At 39.6% G+C, this 11,039-nt stretch overlaps 2 long non-coding RNA genes across 2 annotated transcripts; both read right to left on the minus strand.

Moving 5' to 3' along the window:
* Nucleotides 1-4,450: 4,450 nt before the first annotated feature.
* LOC125003413 lies at nt 4,451-6,386 on the minus strand. The gene is made up of 3 exons (XR_007112207.1): nt 6,347-6,386; nt 5,239-5,412; nt 4,451-4,512 (listed from the first exon to the last, which is right to left on the minus strand). It is a non-coding gene; the product is annotated as an uncharacterized LOC125003413 (long non-coding RNA).
* A 76-nt stretch (nt 6,387-6,462) lies between these two features.
* Nucleotides 6,463-10,508, minus strand: LOC125003414. The gene is made up of 3 exons (XR_007112208.1): nt 10,459-10,508; nt 7,097-7,270; nt 6,463-6,520 (listed from the first exon to the last, which is right to left on the minus strand). It is a non-coding gene; the product is annotated as an uncharacterized LOC125003414 (long non-coding RNA).
* Nucleotides 10,509-11,039: the final 531 nt, after the last annotated feature.

Genomic DNA, 11,039 nt, shown 5'->3' on the forward strand with positions numbered 1-11,039 from the left:
GAGCAAAACCCAAGGGAAAAGGAGAAATTTTAAATGCTGCCTCTGCTCCGATTGCCCCTGGAGAGGGGGGAGCCAAAAAAATTTTAGGCTGGGGGCTCCACAGGGGGCAGCCAAACTAAACCCCCACCTATGGAAGACGCACAAAAAACCTCCACTTTGGGACATAACAACCAGTAATGGGTTTTTATTTGTACGTCGTATGGGAAACCAAAAAACCTGACCATGAAAAAAAAACAGGGGGAAAGTGGGGGCTTCTTCAAAATCAAAAATGACTCTTTGGGGTTTTAGGAACTGGGTTTTTAAAAATTCTCACACCATTCACAAAAACATTAACCACTGGGGCGTGAATACGTCTTGATTTTTGAAGAGAGACAAAAGTCATCAACAAACCTGATAATTTCCACACAGTCACTAGGACGTTTATTTGTGTTAAAAATGAAAAAATGGTGAAAGGTGTGGCCTTGGGGAACCAGTAAAGTGTTCTGATAAAAAGCTGTTGACTTTCACCCTCTGAGGTCCATCGTTAAAAAAAATCAAAACCAAAACATAAACTCCAATCAAGGGTTTTGTGTGTTTTGGGCAGAAGGGCTAAATGTGCGGTCACGTATTTAAAAACAGGGGAAAAATCAAGAAAAGAACTGCAAAGTTTGTTTAAAAGATGTTATGTTGACCCTAACCCTGAAGACGCCTAAAACCAGGGTGAGAAGGACACGACTGTGTCACAACGCCTCTACCTGCCTAACGGTCTATTTGCAAAGGGTCAAGGGTGTCTGTGTTGAGCCCCAAAATCAAACCTTTATGAGCTTCAAAGGTTTCATAACAAAGAAGTTAGGACTGAAATCATTAGGGTTTTTTTGGTTTTTATCTTTGGGCACTGGGACAAGATGGATCTTTCCCAAAAACAGGGAAAACCCTGAAGAGCCCCGAGGGGTTGTCTAAGATAAATGAAGATATTTTAATAGTTGAACAGGGGATGGACTGAGGCAGGACAGATTTTTCCCGTAGCTTCTTTTCTGAGTCTCTTGGGGGAAGGAGCTCCTTTTCGTCTTCGTCTGGTGAGAGGGGGGGCAGGATTTTCCTACTGATAAAAGTTTAAGTGTCCTTCTCCCATCCCCTGACGAGCCCCGCCTTCCGTCAGTTTTTTCAGTGTGTTTGCTGTTCCTCCAGCAACCCACAGCAAGAAAAAAGGGGTTTTGGCCACAACAGACGTGAGAAGACTCCAGCACTTACTGCACACGTGAAGGGTCTCACTTTCCCAGAAGTAGAGTCCTGCAGGCCTTCTAGGGCACCCAGCTGTAACTGTTGGGGCCTCCCATTCATCTGTTATTAATTTTTTACTCCCAGGATTTTTTTCTCCCTTTTCCCCCACCCCCCACATCCCTGCCCAGGATGCGAGGGGGCTGAGGATCTGTTCTCTTCCCCTGAAGTCAGTCACCATCTCTTTTTCGTGTCCACTTAACAGCGGTGATTTAACCCTGCACCGTTCTTCCCCACTACCACCAAAATTGTCTGGCCCCGGCTGAAAAGCTTCAAGACAGGTCCCTCACTTATTTCAGGTACATGGGATGGGCATTTTTACCTCTCATTAAGATTTTTAAAGAAGTAGACGCTGGATATTTAAGTGTTTTACTCTAATCTAACCTCTGATGTAGCAAACATGGGGCCCTGGTTTGATTTGACCAGATCTTCAATATACTGCCTGAACTGATGAGTGGTCACTGCCCCCTGGTGGCCACGCACAGGCCTCAGCTAAACACACACTGTAATAAAACAATACAACCGGAAAAACCTTAAAATAAATTACAATCAACACTGTAAAAATGATAAAAAGTCAAAACTGTCTACTGTAATAGCTAAGGGAAATATCATGTACTTTCAAATTTGGCCCCAAAACAGAAGAATATTTTGCTCAATGATGATATAGGGACACGACAATAGTTTTGAATGTGACAAAAAAAAAAATTTATTGGCAGGAAGCCACCCCTTCATTCACCCAACTCAAAAAAAGTTTGACTAACACTGAATTTATTTTCTTTATCAAACCCAGAAATCAACCTAATTAACAACCTCAGTTCTAACCAACCAACAATTTCACAGCATATAAAATATAAGAAATAATACTGTTCAAAGTGCAAATAAAATAGGAAAAATGGGCCCAAAATAATAAACCAACAAAGTTCAGTAAAGTCAACAGTCCAAATTAGTGAGTGTCCTCAGTGCGTCCGTATTCAATGTAAGTATGTGTGGCAGTCCTTCAATGTATGGTTGTGTATCTGTTCATCTACCACTCATACAAAAAACACAACCTGCATAGAGCAGCAGTTTATTTTTTAATATATGGTTAATCTCTTTATCTCTCTTTATACATTTATCTAAATAAACAGCGCAGTATCTATTCTCTTTTTTTTTAAATCTTAAAGCAACGAACGTGAACCATTCACATTGACAATCTTTGCATGTTGCATTTTTTTTAGCTTTTCCCACCGCATGGTGTACAAATTATGAATTAAATCACATTCAAATCATGTTTGAGAATGATTCATTGAATTACTGTCTCTCAATAACTCAAAAACACACACGGCTGCGTGTTTTAGCTCATAAGATCAGCTCGTTTAACTATATAGCATTAACTAGCATATAGCAATAGTTTCATTAACACAGACAATTTTCCACAAAAATACCATGAGATACATCCTCAATTCACACATGTACATTCATGGGTCTCCGTTGGTTTTAAACATAGTCTCCAAAGCATAACAATACATAACAAAGATACCTTTTCCATAAAATGAGTGAGCAATTAGCCATCATCGACAGCTGCTAGCATACTATGCTAAGCGCTAATGGTTACTCACCAGTTTTTCTTCTCATAAAACACGATGACACAGGACTGTCCAGCACCCAAAAACCTCCCGGAACAATTTACTCAAAAATGAAATGAAGTTTTTATCACTTTTGATCGAGTTATCAACATTAACATGCTCTCTCTCTTTCGGCCTTAGTGCGTCTGCTCTCGTCGGCATCGGTGCAAGAGAAAAAAAACAACCCAGCAGAACAAAACACGCTAGATAAGAGCAAGAGTAGTGCACATGTGAGTGAATTCAGTTTTATTTATATAGTGCCAATAACAATACAAATTATCTCAAGACGCTTCACAAAAACCAGCCTGAAACATCCAGATCAGCCTGAGGGAAAAACTCCCTTTAACAGGAAGAAACCTGGAGCAGAACCAGCTCATATGGAGGAACCATCTGCTGAAGACCAGCCGGGTAGAAACAGAGAAGATAGAGAGAAGAAGAACAGGAGAAACAAGATAAACTAACTTCTGTCATAGATACAAACATCAAGCTGAAGGAAACATGTAGGATCTAGTACAGACCTGGGCATTTTACGGCCCTTTGGGCATTCCCGTCTGGCCCGTGGTACGTCAGCTATTGATAATATTCATTGTGACTGAACACTGGTTAGTTGTGCTTTTGCCTGGAAGACCTTCGTGACATCTCAAGGGTATAACTAACTTTGTTTTTACCAACAAATTGCAGCAACCTTGCGTCATCATTACCGTAATGGCAGCGTTTTTTCTAGAAAGCGCAACTTGAATATTGTGCATCGGGGAGTTACGGTAATTCAGATACAGCAAGCTCCTCTTTGTGGGCAGACGAACATTCAGGTCTTAAAGGGTTTAACATTTATTGAGATTTATTGAGATTTATTGAGATACAGAAAATAATTCATGTAGCTACATGGTCCCTTCTTGGTTCACTGACGTTTTCCAAAGAGAACAAAGTTTCCAACATTCCAATGCGTTTTATCCAAAACTACAGGTCGATTGTGTTTCATTTTCCTCTTAAACCTACAGCAAAACCCATAAACAGAATATTCTTATGTTTCTAATTACCAGTAGCAGCTTATCAACAAATATAATTTACAGCTTTTTACAATGGGAGAAAATTAATATTGAGCAGAATTACGTTCAAGTTATTGTTTGGTTTGGCCTCCAACACAGTTCAGATTTTTCATGTGGCCCCTGTAGAAATTAATTGCCCAGCCCTGATCTAGTAATATAACACATAGCTGATGATCTATGGGACAGTTTGTTGCGCACCCTGCTGGTGAAAACAAGGAACTACAACAACCAAAAACTCATTCAGACTGTATTGCTCAACAAAGTTAAACTGGAAATATTGGAGATTACTCTCTGTGTGTAACTAAAGGGTGTTACACATGTGATTGATGATACATCTGATATTCTCTGATCCAATAAACGTGTGGATGAAGGAGGAGGAACGTAACGAGGAGGAGACAATATTGGTTTGTGTCTGAATCATTGATGAGGACTGACTTGATTGTTGGAGCTCTGTGAAGAGTTAAGTGCAGCTCTGTTGATGGTCTTAAACGAGACCATGTGGATGAAGCTCTCCTCTCCACCTCCCAGTAACATGGTCCAGTCAGAGTCTGCTTCAACCTCTGGATCATCAGGACACAGCTCATCCTCCTGTTTATCACCTCCACCTGTAAGAGGAGGAGAAAGAAGAGAGGAGTGAAGGAGTGTTTCCCTTCATCATCACATCCAGTAGAAAGAGCAGCAGGGACTTGAGTCCTGTTCAGAGCAGCATGGAGCAGCTGTGAGCTCAGCCAGCTTCCTTTCAGCTTCATGTTAACGTGTTGGAGTGAACACACACAGACCTGCAGAAACTTTTGTCAAGTCTGTTTCCTCTGCAGATTTCACTAAGAAACTGCTGAGAGTCCTGAACGCTTCATTACTGCACCAACACTTTAGTGATGGATTTACTGCTGCTCCATGGAAACAAAGATCAGCTGACTAAGAAACTCATGGTTGCTAAATGTAATGCTGCTTCTGTGATGTGCAGGCTTCAGTCAGACTGATCTCAGAGCTGTGATCAGTTGTTGATCACATGTGATGAATGACCACCACTGTCTCTATACATCTTGGAAGGCTGTCAGCTGAATCCAGCTTATTTCCTGGACACATCAATACAACAACACCAACAGTCGTCTTCACATCAACTCAAACACATGATCACAACAAGCTTCTGATTGGCTGACTGTTGTCTCTCTCTCTGTCTTTCTGTCCGATCCTGAAGCCTGTCTCCATTCTCCTCTCACAGCTTCACTGAGAAGCTGCAGGTTTACAGGAAACACTGGACCTTTGATACTAACTGTGTTTAGAACGATACTGATGAAAGCAGCATGGACTGACTGGAACCCTCTACTCACCTCAGAGTCTCCAGTTTATAGTCTGGACTCTTCTTAAGATCAAGAAGCTGCTTCACTCCTGAGTCCTTCAGGTTATTGAGTCTCAGGTCCAGATGTTTCAGATGGGAGGGGTTGGACCTCAGAGCTGAGACCAGAGAATCACAGCTGATCTCTGACAACCTGCAGTAACTCAACCTGAATAAAGAATAAAAGATGTGAGTTTACAAAGTTCCTGTTGAAATCATCCAGAGTTTCATCATGTGTTCAGAGCTGAAGGTTCAGAATGAACAAGTTTAAAACCTGGAAACTCCAAACAGGTGAATCCAACAGGAAGCAGCTTCAAACAGTCAAATAGAAGAAGAGAAGAAGAACTCGCATTAATATTAATGACAACATGCTGCTGCTTCAATGAAGACGTGGCTCCATCTCTACAAGCACAACTAAAAAAGGTGATGATGGAGACATTTAAATGAGGACTAAACATGACGCTTCATTTCATCATTGATCTTTACATTTAATTAGTTGTAAACCTGACTGGACCATTTTCATTATCGTCCATGGACATAGTTCAACAAGCTGCTGCCATATTGACTATTACTGCTGATGATATATCACACTGATAATAGACTGAAGTTGAAGTTTATATGTTACATTTGTTCTATTTGTTTCTAGTGTCTATTTTATATCTATGTTTAAGGTGAGAGAGAAACAGCTTTTTGATTCTACTCTATGACAATATTGAGAAGTGACAATAAAAACCTTTGAAACCTAAAACTCTTGAATCCTGACATGAATCAAATATAGTAGTAGTAGAGTCACAGTTTTCAGAGGACAAGGTGACGTCTTCAGTCCAAAGAGATTCAGTTTAAAATGAGAGAAACCAGAGAAAAGAAGAAAGTCATTAGAAAGTGGAAGCAGCAGATGTTTGCTACTGCTCCCTGATCAATGACATCCAACAACCAATCAGCTGATTGATCAGCTCCATCTTCATCAGCAGCAAAATGAAATAATTGAATATTTCAGCTTCTAGACCATCACATGGTTCATCCAATGTTGGAGCAAACAGAGACTGAATATTAGTTACTGCCTCATAAATAAAAGAAAACTGATTGAATCAGAGCTGACTGACCCCAGAGTCTCCAGTCTACAGTCTGGACTCTCCAGAAAACCACACAGCTGATTCACTCCTGAATCCTTCAGGTCGTTGATACTCAGGTACAGGTGTTTCAGATGGGAGGGGTTGGACTTCAGAGCTGGCCCCAGACAATCACAGCTGATCTTTGACAAACTGCAGCTCCATAAACTGAATAAAGAATAAAAGATGAAATGATTGATGATCAGTCAGATGTGTTGAGGTCTGAAATGTGTCCTGATCAATGAGCTGTTCTCTAAAATGAGTAGAGTGACTTTGTCCTTGTGTTATTGTGGATCTTCATCATGTCAGCCTTCTACAGACATCATCCAAACGTCAGCACAACATTCAGACAACTATTGATGTCAACACAGATCAATAAGATGCTGCTGACCTCATTACAGGATCTATATCAATGATCAGACATTATCAATCAAGTCACTTTCAAATAAACACAAAGCAAAGAAATCTTTGGACTTGATCAAGAAAACTTTGTCAGTTGAAACAAATGTGAGTTGAGAGGATCTTCTGGATCCAGATGTGACTCTTCAGCTCTAATCACAAACATTCATTGACTTCAACAAATAACAGTGGACGTTTTCTACACGTTCTGCTACAAACACTTTGATACAAGGAAACAGAAAAGATGAACTAAAGGACATTTACAGATTGATGGAGGAACATGAATTAGATTCAGTTGGAGATTAAACATATCAGATCTACAACAGTAACAGACAGTGAACTGACTTCAGAGTCTCCAGTCTACAGTCTGGACTCTCCAGAAAACCACACAGCTGCTTCACTCCTGAATCCTTCAGCTTGTTGTTAGTCAGGTAGAGATGTGTCAAATGGGAGGGGTTGGACTTCAGAGCTGGTCCCAGAGAATCACAGCTGATCTCTGACAAACTGCAGCTCTTCAACCTGAATAAAGAATAAAAGATGTGAGTTTACAAAGTTCCTGTTAAAAATCATCCAGAGTTTCATCATGTGTTCAGAGCTGAAGGTTCAGAATGAACGAGTTTAAAACCTGGAAACTCCAAACAGGTGAATCCAACAGGAAGCAGCTTCAAACAGTCAAATAGAAGAAGAGAAGAAGAACTCTCATTAATATTAATGACAACATGCTGCTGCTTCAATGAAGACGTGGCTCCATCTCTACAAGCACAACTCAAAACCCTCAGACATTTATTTCACTTTCTACTCAAAGTTCAGAGAAATGTTGACTAATGATGGTCCAGACTCTAAGAGAAGTTCAGGTGATGATGGAGACATTTGAATGAGGACTAAACATGACGCTTCATTTCATTATTGATCTTTACTTTTAATTAGTTGTAAAACCTGACTGGAACATTTTCATTACTGTCCATGGACATAGTTCAACAAGCTGCTGCCATATTGACTATTACTGCTGATAATATATTACATTGATGATAGACTTTAAAATGAGAGAAACCAGAGAAAAGAAGAAAGTCATTAGAAAGTGAAGCAGCAGATGTTTGCTACTGCTCCCTGATCAATGACTCCAACAACCAATCAGCTGATTGATCAGCTCCATCTTTCATCAGCAGCAAAATGAAATATTGAATATTTCAGCTTCTAGACCATCGCATGGTTCATCCAAGTGTTGGAGCAAACAGAGACTGAATATTAGTTACTGCCTCATAAATAAAAGAAAACTGATTGAATCAGAGCTGACTGACCTCAGAGTCTCCAGTCTACAGTCTGGACTCTCCAGAAAACCACACAACTGCTTCACTCCTGAATCCTCCAGGTTGTTTTTACTCAGCTCCAGATGTTTCAGATGGGAGGGGTTGGACTTCAGAGCTGGCCCCAGAGAATCACAGCTGATCTTTGATAAACTGCAGCTGCACAAACTGAATAAAGAATAAAAGATGAAATGATTGATGATCAGTCAGATGTGTTGAGGTCTGAAATGTGTCCTGATCAATGAGCTGTTCTCTAAAATGAGTAGAGTGACTTTGTCCTTGTGTTATTGTGGATCTTCATCATGTCAGCCTTCTACAGACATCATCCAAAACGTCAGCACAACATTCAGACAACTATTGATGTCAACACAGATCAATAAGATGCTGCTGACCTCATTACAGGATCAATATCAATGATCAGACATTATCAGTCAAGTCACTTTCAAATAAACACAAAGCAAAGAAATCTTTGGACTTGATCAAGAAAACTTTGTCAGTTGAAACAAATGTGAGTTGAGAGGATCTTCTGGATCCAGATGTGACTCTTCAGCTCTAATCACAAACATTCATTGACTTCAACAACTAACACTTGGAGACAAGGAAACAGAAAAGATGAACTAAAGGACATTTACAGATTGATGGAGGAACATGAATTAGATTCAGTTGGTGATTGAACATATCAGATCTACAACAGTAACAGACAGTGAACTCACGTCCAGAGTCTCCAGTCTACAGTCTGGACTCTCCAGAAAACCACACAGCTGCTTCACTCCTGAATCCTTCAGGTTGTTGTTACTCAGGACCAGATGTTTCAGATGGGAGGGGTTGGACTTCAGAGCTGAGACCAGAGAATCACAGCTGATCTCTGACAAACTGCATTTAATCAACCTGAATAAAGAATAAAAGATGTGAGTTTACAAAGTTCCTGTTGAAATCATCAACAGTTTCATCATGTGTTCAGAGCTGAAGGTTCAGAATGAACAAGTTTAAAACCTGGAAACTCCAAACAGGTGAATCCAACAGGAAGCAGCTTCAAACAGTCAAATAGAAGAAGAGAAGAAGAACTCTTGTTAATATTAACAACATGCTGCTGCTTCAATGAAGACGTGGCTCCATCTCTACAAGCACAACTAAAAACCCTCAGACATTTATTTCACTTTCTACTCAAAGTTCAGAGAAGCTCAGATGAAAACGGGACATTTCACATTTTTAAAATCTGATTTGAAATGATTGAAGCCTCTGTTTGGATAAAGTAGATACTTTTTTCCACATATAATCAACATGTAAATCCATGTTTCATCAACCCTGTTACTAACATATCAAGTTTAGTTTGAAAAGCTTTTAAATCCATATTCAGAAATAATCTGATCAACTATTAAATATGAAATGACACTTGGTACGTCAAGTGTCTTTGTAAAACTAAAACCTTAATGATTTGTCTTTTCCATGGATGACTAAGCTCATTTACAATCAACTCTTTCACAGAAACTTCAGTTTGAAAAAAAAAAACTTGTTGAAGTAAAATAATCAAAGTACATTTTCTTTGAGTGGATTACTGGCTGCTTTGACTTTATATCTAGAATGTGTTGATTTTACATTTGTCTCATCATTTTTAAATGACAGTAGAAAACTATGTATGTAACAGCTGACACCAGTTAATGAACTGGTTCTACTGCTTGTTTCAGTTCTAGTTATGAGAGCAATAGAGTTCTAATAGGACATTAATAATCCTTTCATTCACAATGACTCAGATATTTAGGATATTTATTGAGGTTTAGTCATAAACAGAATGAAACATGATGAAGCCATAGATGTAAATGTGAAGGGATTTAACTGATGACATGATGAATTCAGTTAGAATCTGTTTATCATGTTTGGCCTCAACAGCAGAAACTAAATCCTGATATTTTTCTGCTGGAACCCTTGAGTTCAGATAGTGGTGCCCAAACAACAGCAGTGAACTGCTGCATTCAGCAACAACACAACAATGAAGCTTCTCATCCAACATCATCCAATCACTAAACTGGTTCAACTCACTATTTGACAAAGTGGGCTCAACATTTTAGAGACTAAACTATTTCAATCATTGTCAGCTTCATCAGTGATGTCAAACAATGGTCAGTTGGTTTTAATGTGAAACAACATGAACTGAAACTGAAGCTGGAAATCAAGAGTGTCAGAGTTTCAGAGTCAATCATCCAGTGGAGGATTTTTCTTCTTCTATGAAGCTTTGAAATGTGGAGCTCAACATGACTCTGCCACAGTCAATGGACTAAAGCACAGAAGAAGAAACCAGACTTTACCGTGAAGATCCTCAGTGTGGATCAGTAAATAATCACCTGATGTCACCACAACTTTACCATCATATTCATCTCAGCACACAAAGAAAACATGGAGTCTGACCTCAGAGTCTCCAGTCTACAGTCTGGACTCTCCAGAAAACCACACAGCTGCTTCACTCCTGAATCCTCCAGGTTGTTGAAGCTCAGGTCCAGATGTTTCAGATGGGAGGGGTTGGACTTCAGAGCTGGCCCCAGAGAATCACAGCTGATCTTTGACAAACTGCAGCTCCATAAACTGAATAAAGAATAAAAGATGAAATGATTGATGATCAGTCAGATGTGTTGAGGTCTGAAATGTGTCCTGATCAATGAGCTGTTCTCTAAAATGAGTAGAGTGACTTTGTCCTTGTGTTATTGTGGATCTTCATCATGTCAGCCTTCTACAGACATCATCCAAACATCAGCACAACATTCAGACAACTATTGATGTCAACACAGATCAATAAGATGCTGCTGACCTCATTACAGGATCAATATCAATGATCAGATATTATCAGTCCAAGTCACTTTGAAACAAACACAAAGCAAAGAAATCTTTGGACTTGATCAAGAAAACTTTATCACTGAAACAAATGTGAGTTGAGAGGATCTTCTGGATCCAGATGTGACTCTTCAGCTCTAATCACAAACATTCATTGACTT

Source organism: Mugil cephalus, chromosome 24 (genome assembly GCF_022458985.1).
Source record: "Mugil cephalus isolate CIBA_MC_2020 chromosome 24, CIBA_Mcephalus_1.1, whole genome shotgun sequence".
NCBI lineage: Eukaryota > Metazoa > Chordata > Actinopteri > Mugiliformes > Mugilidae > Mugil > Mugil cephalus.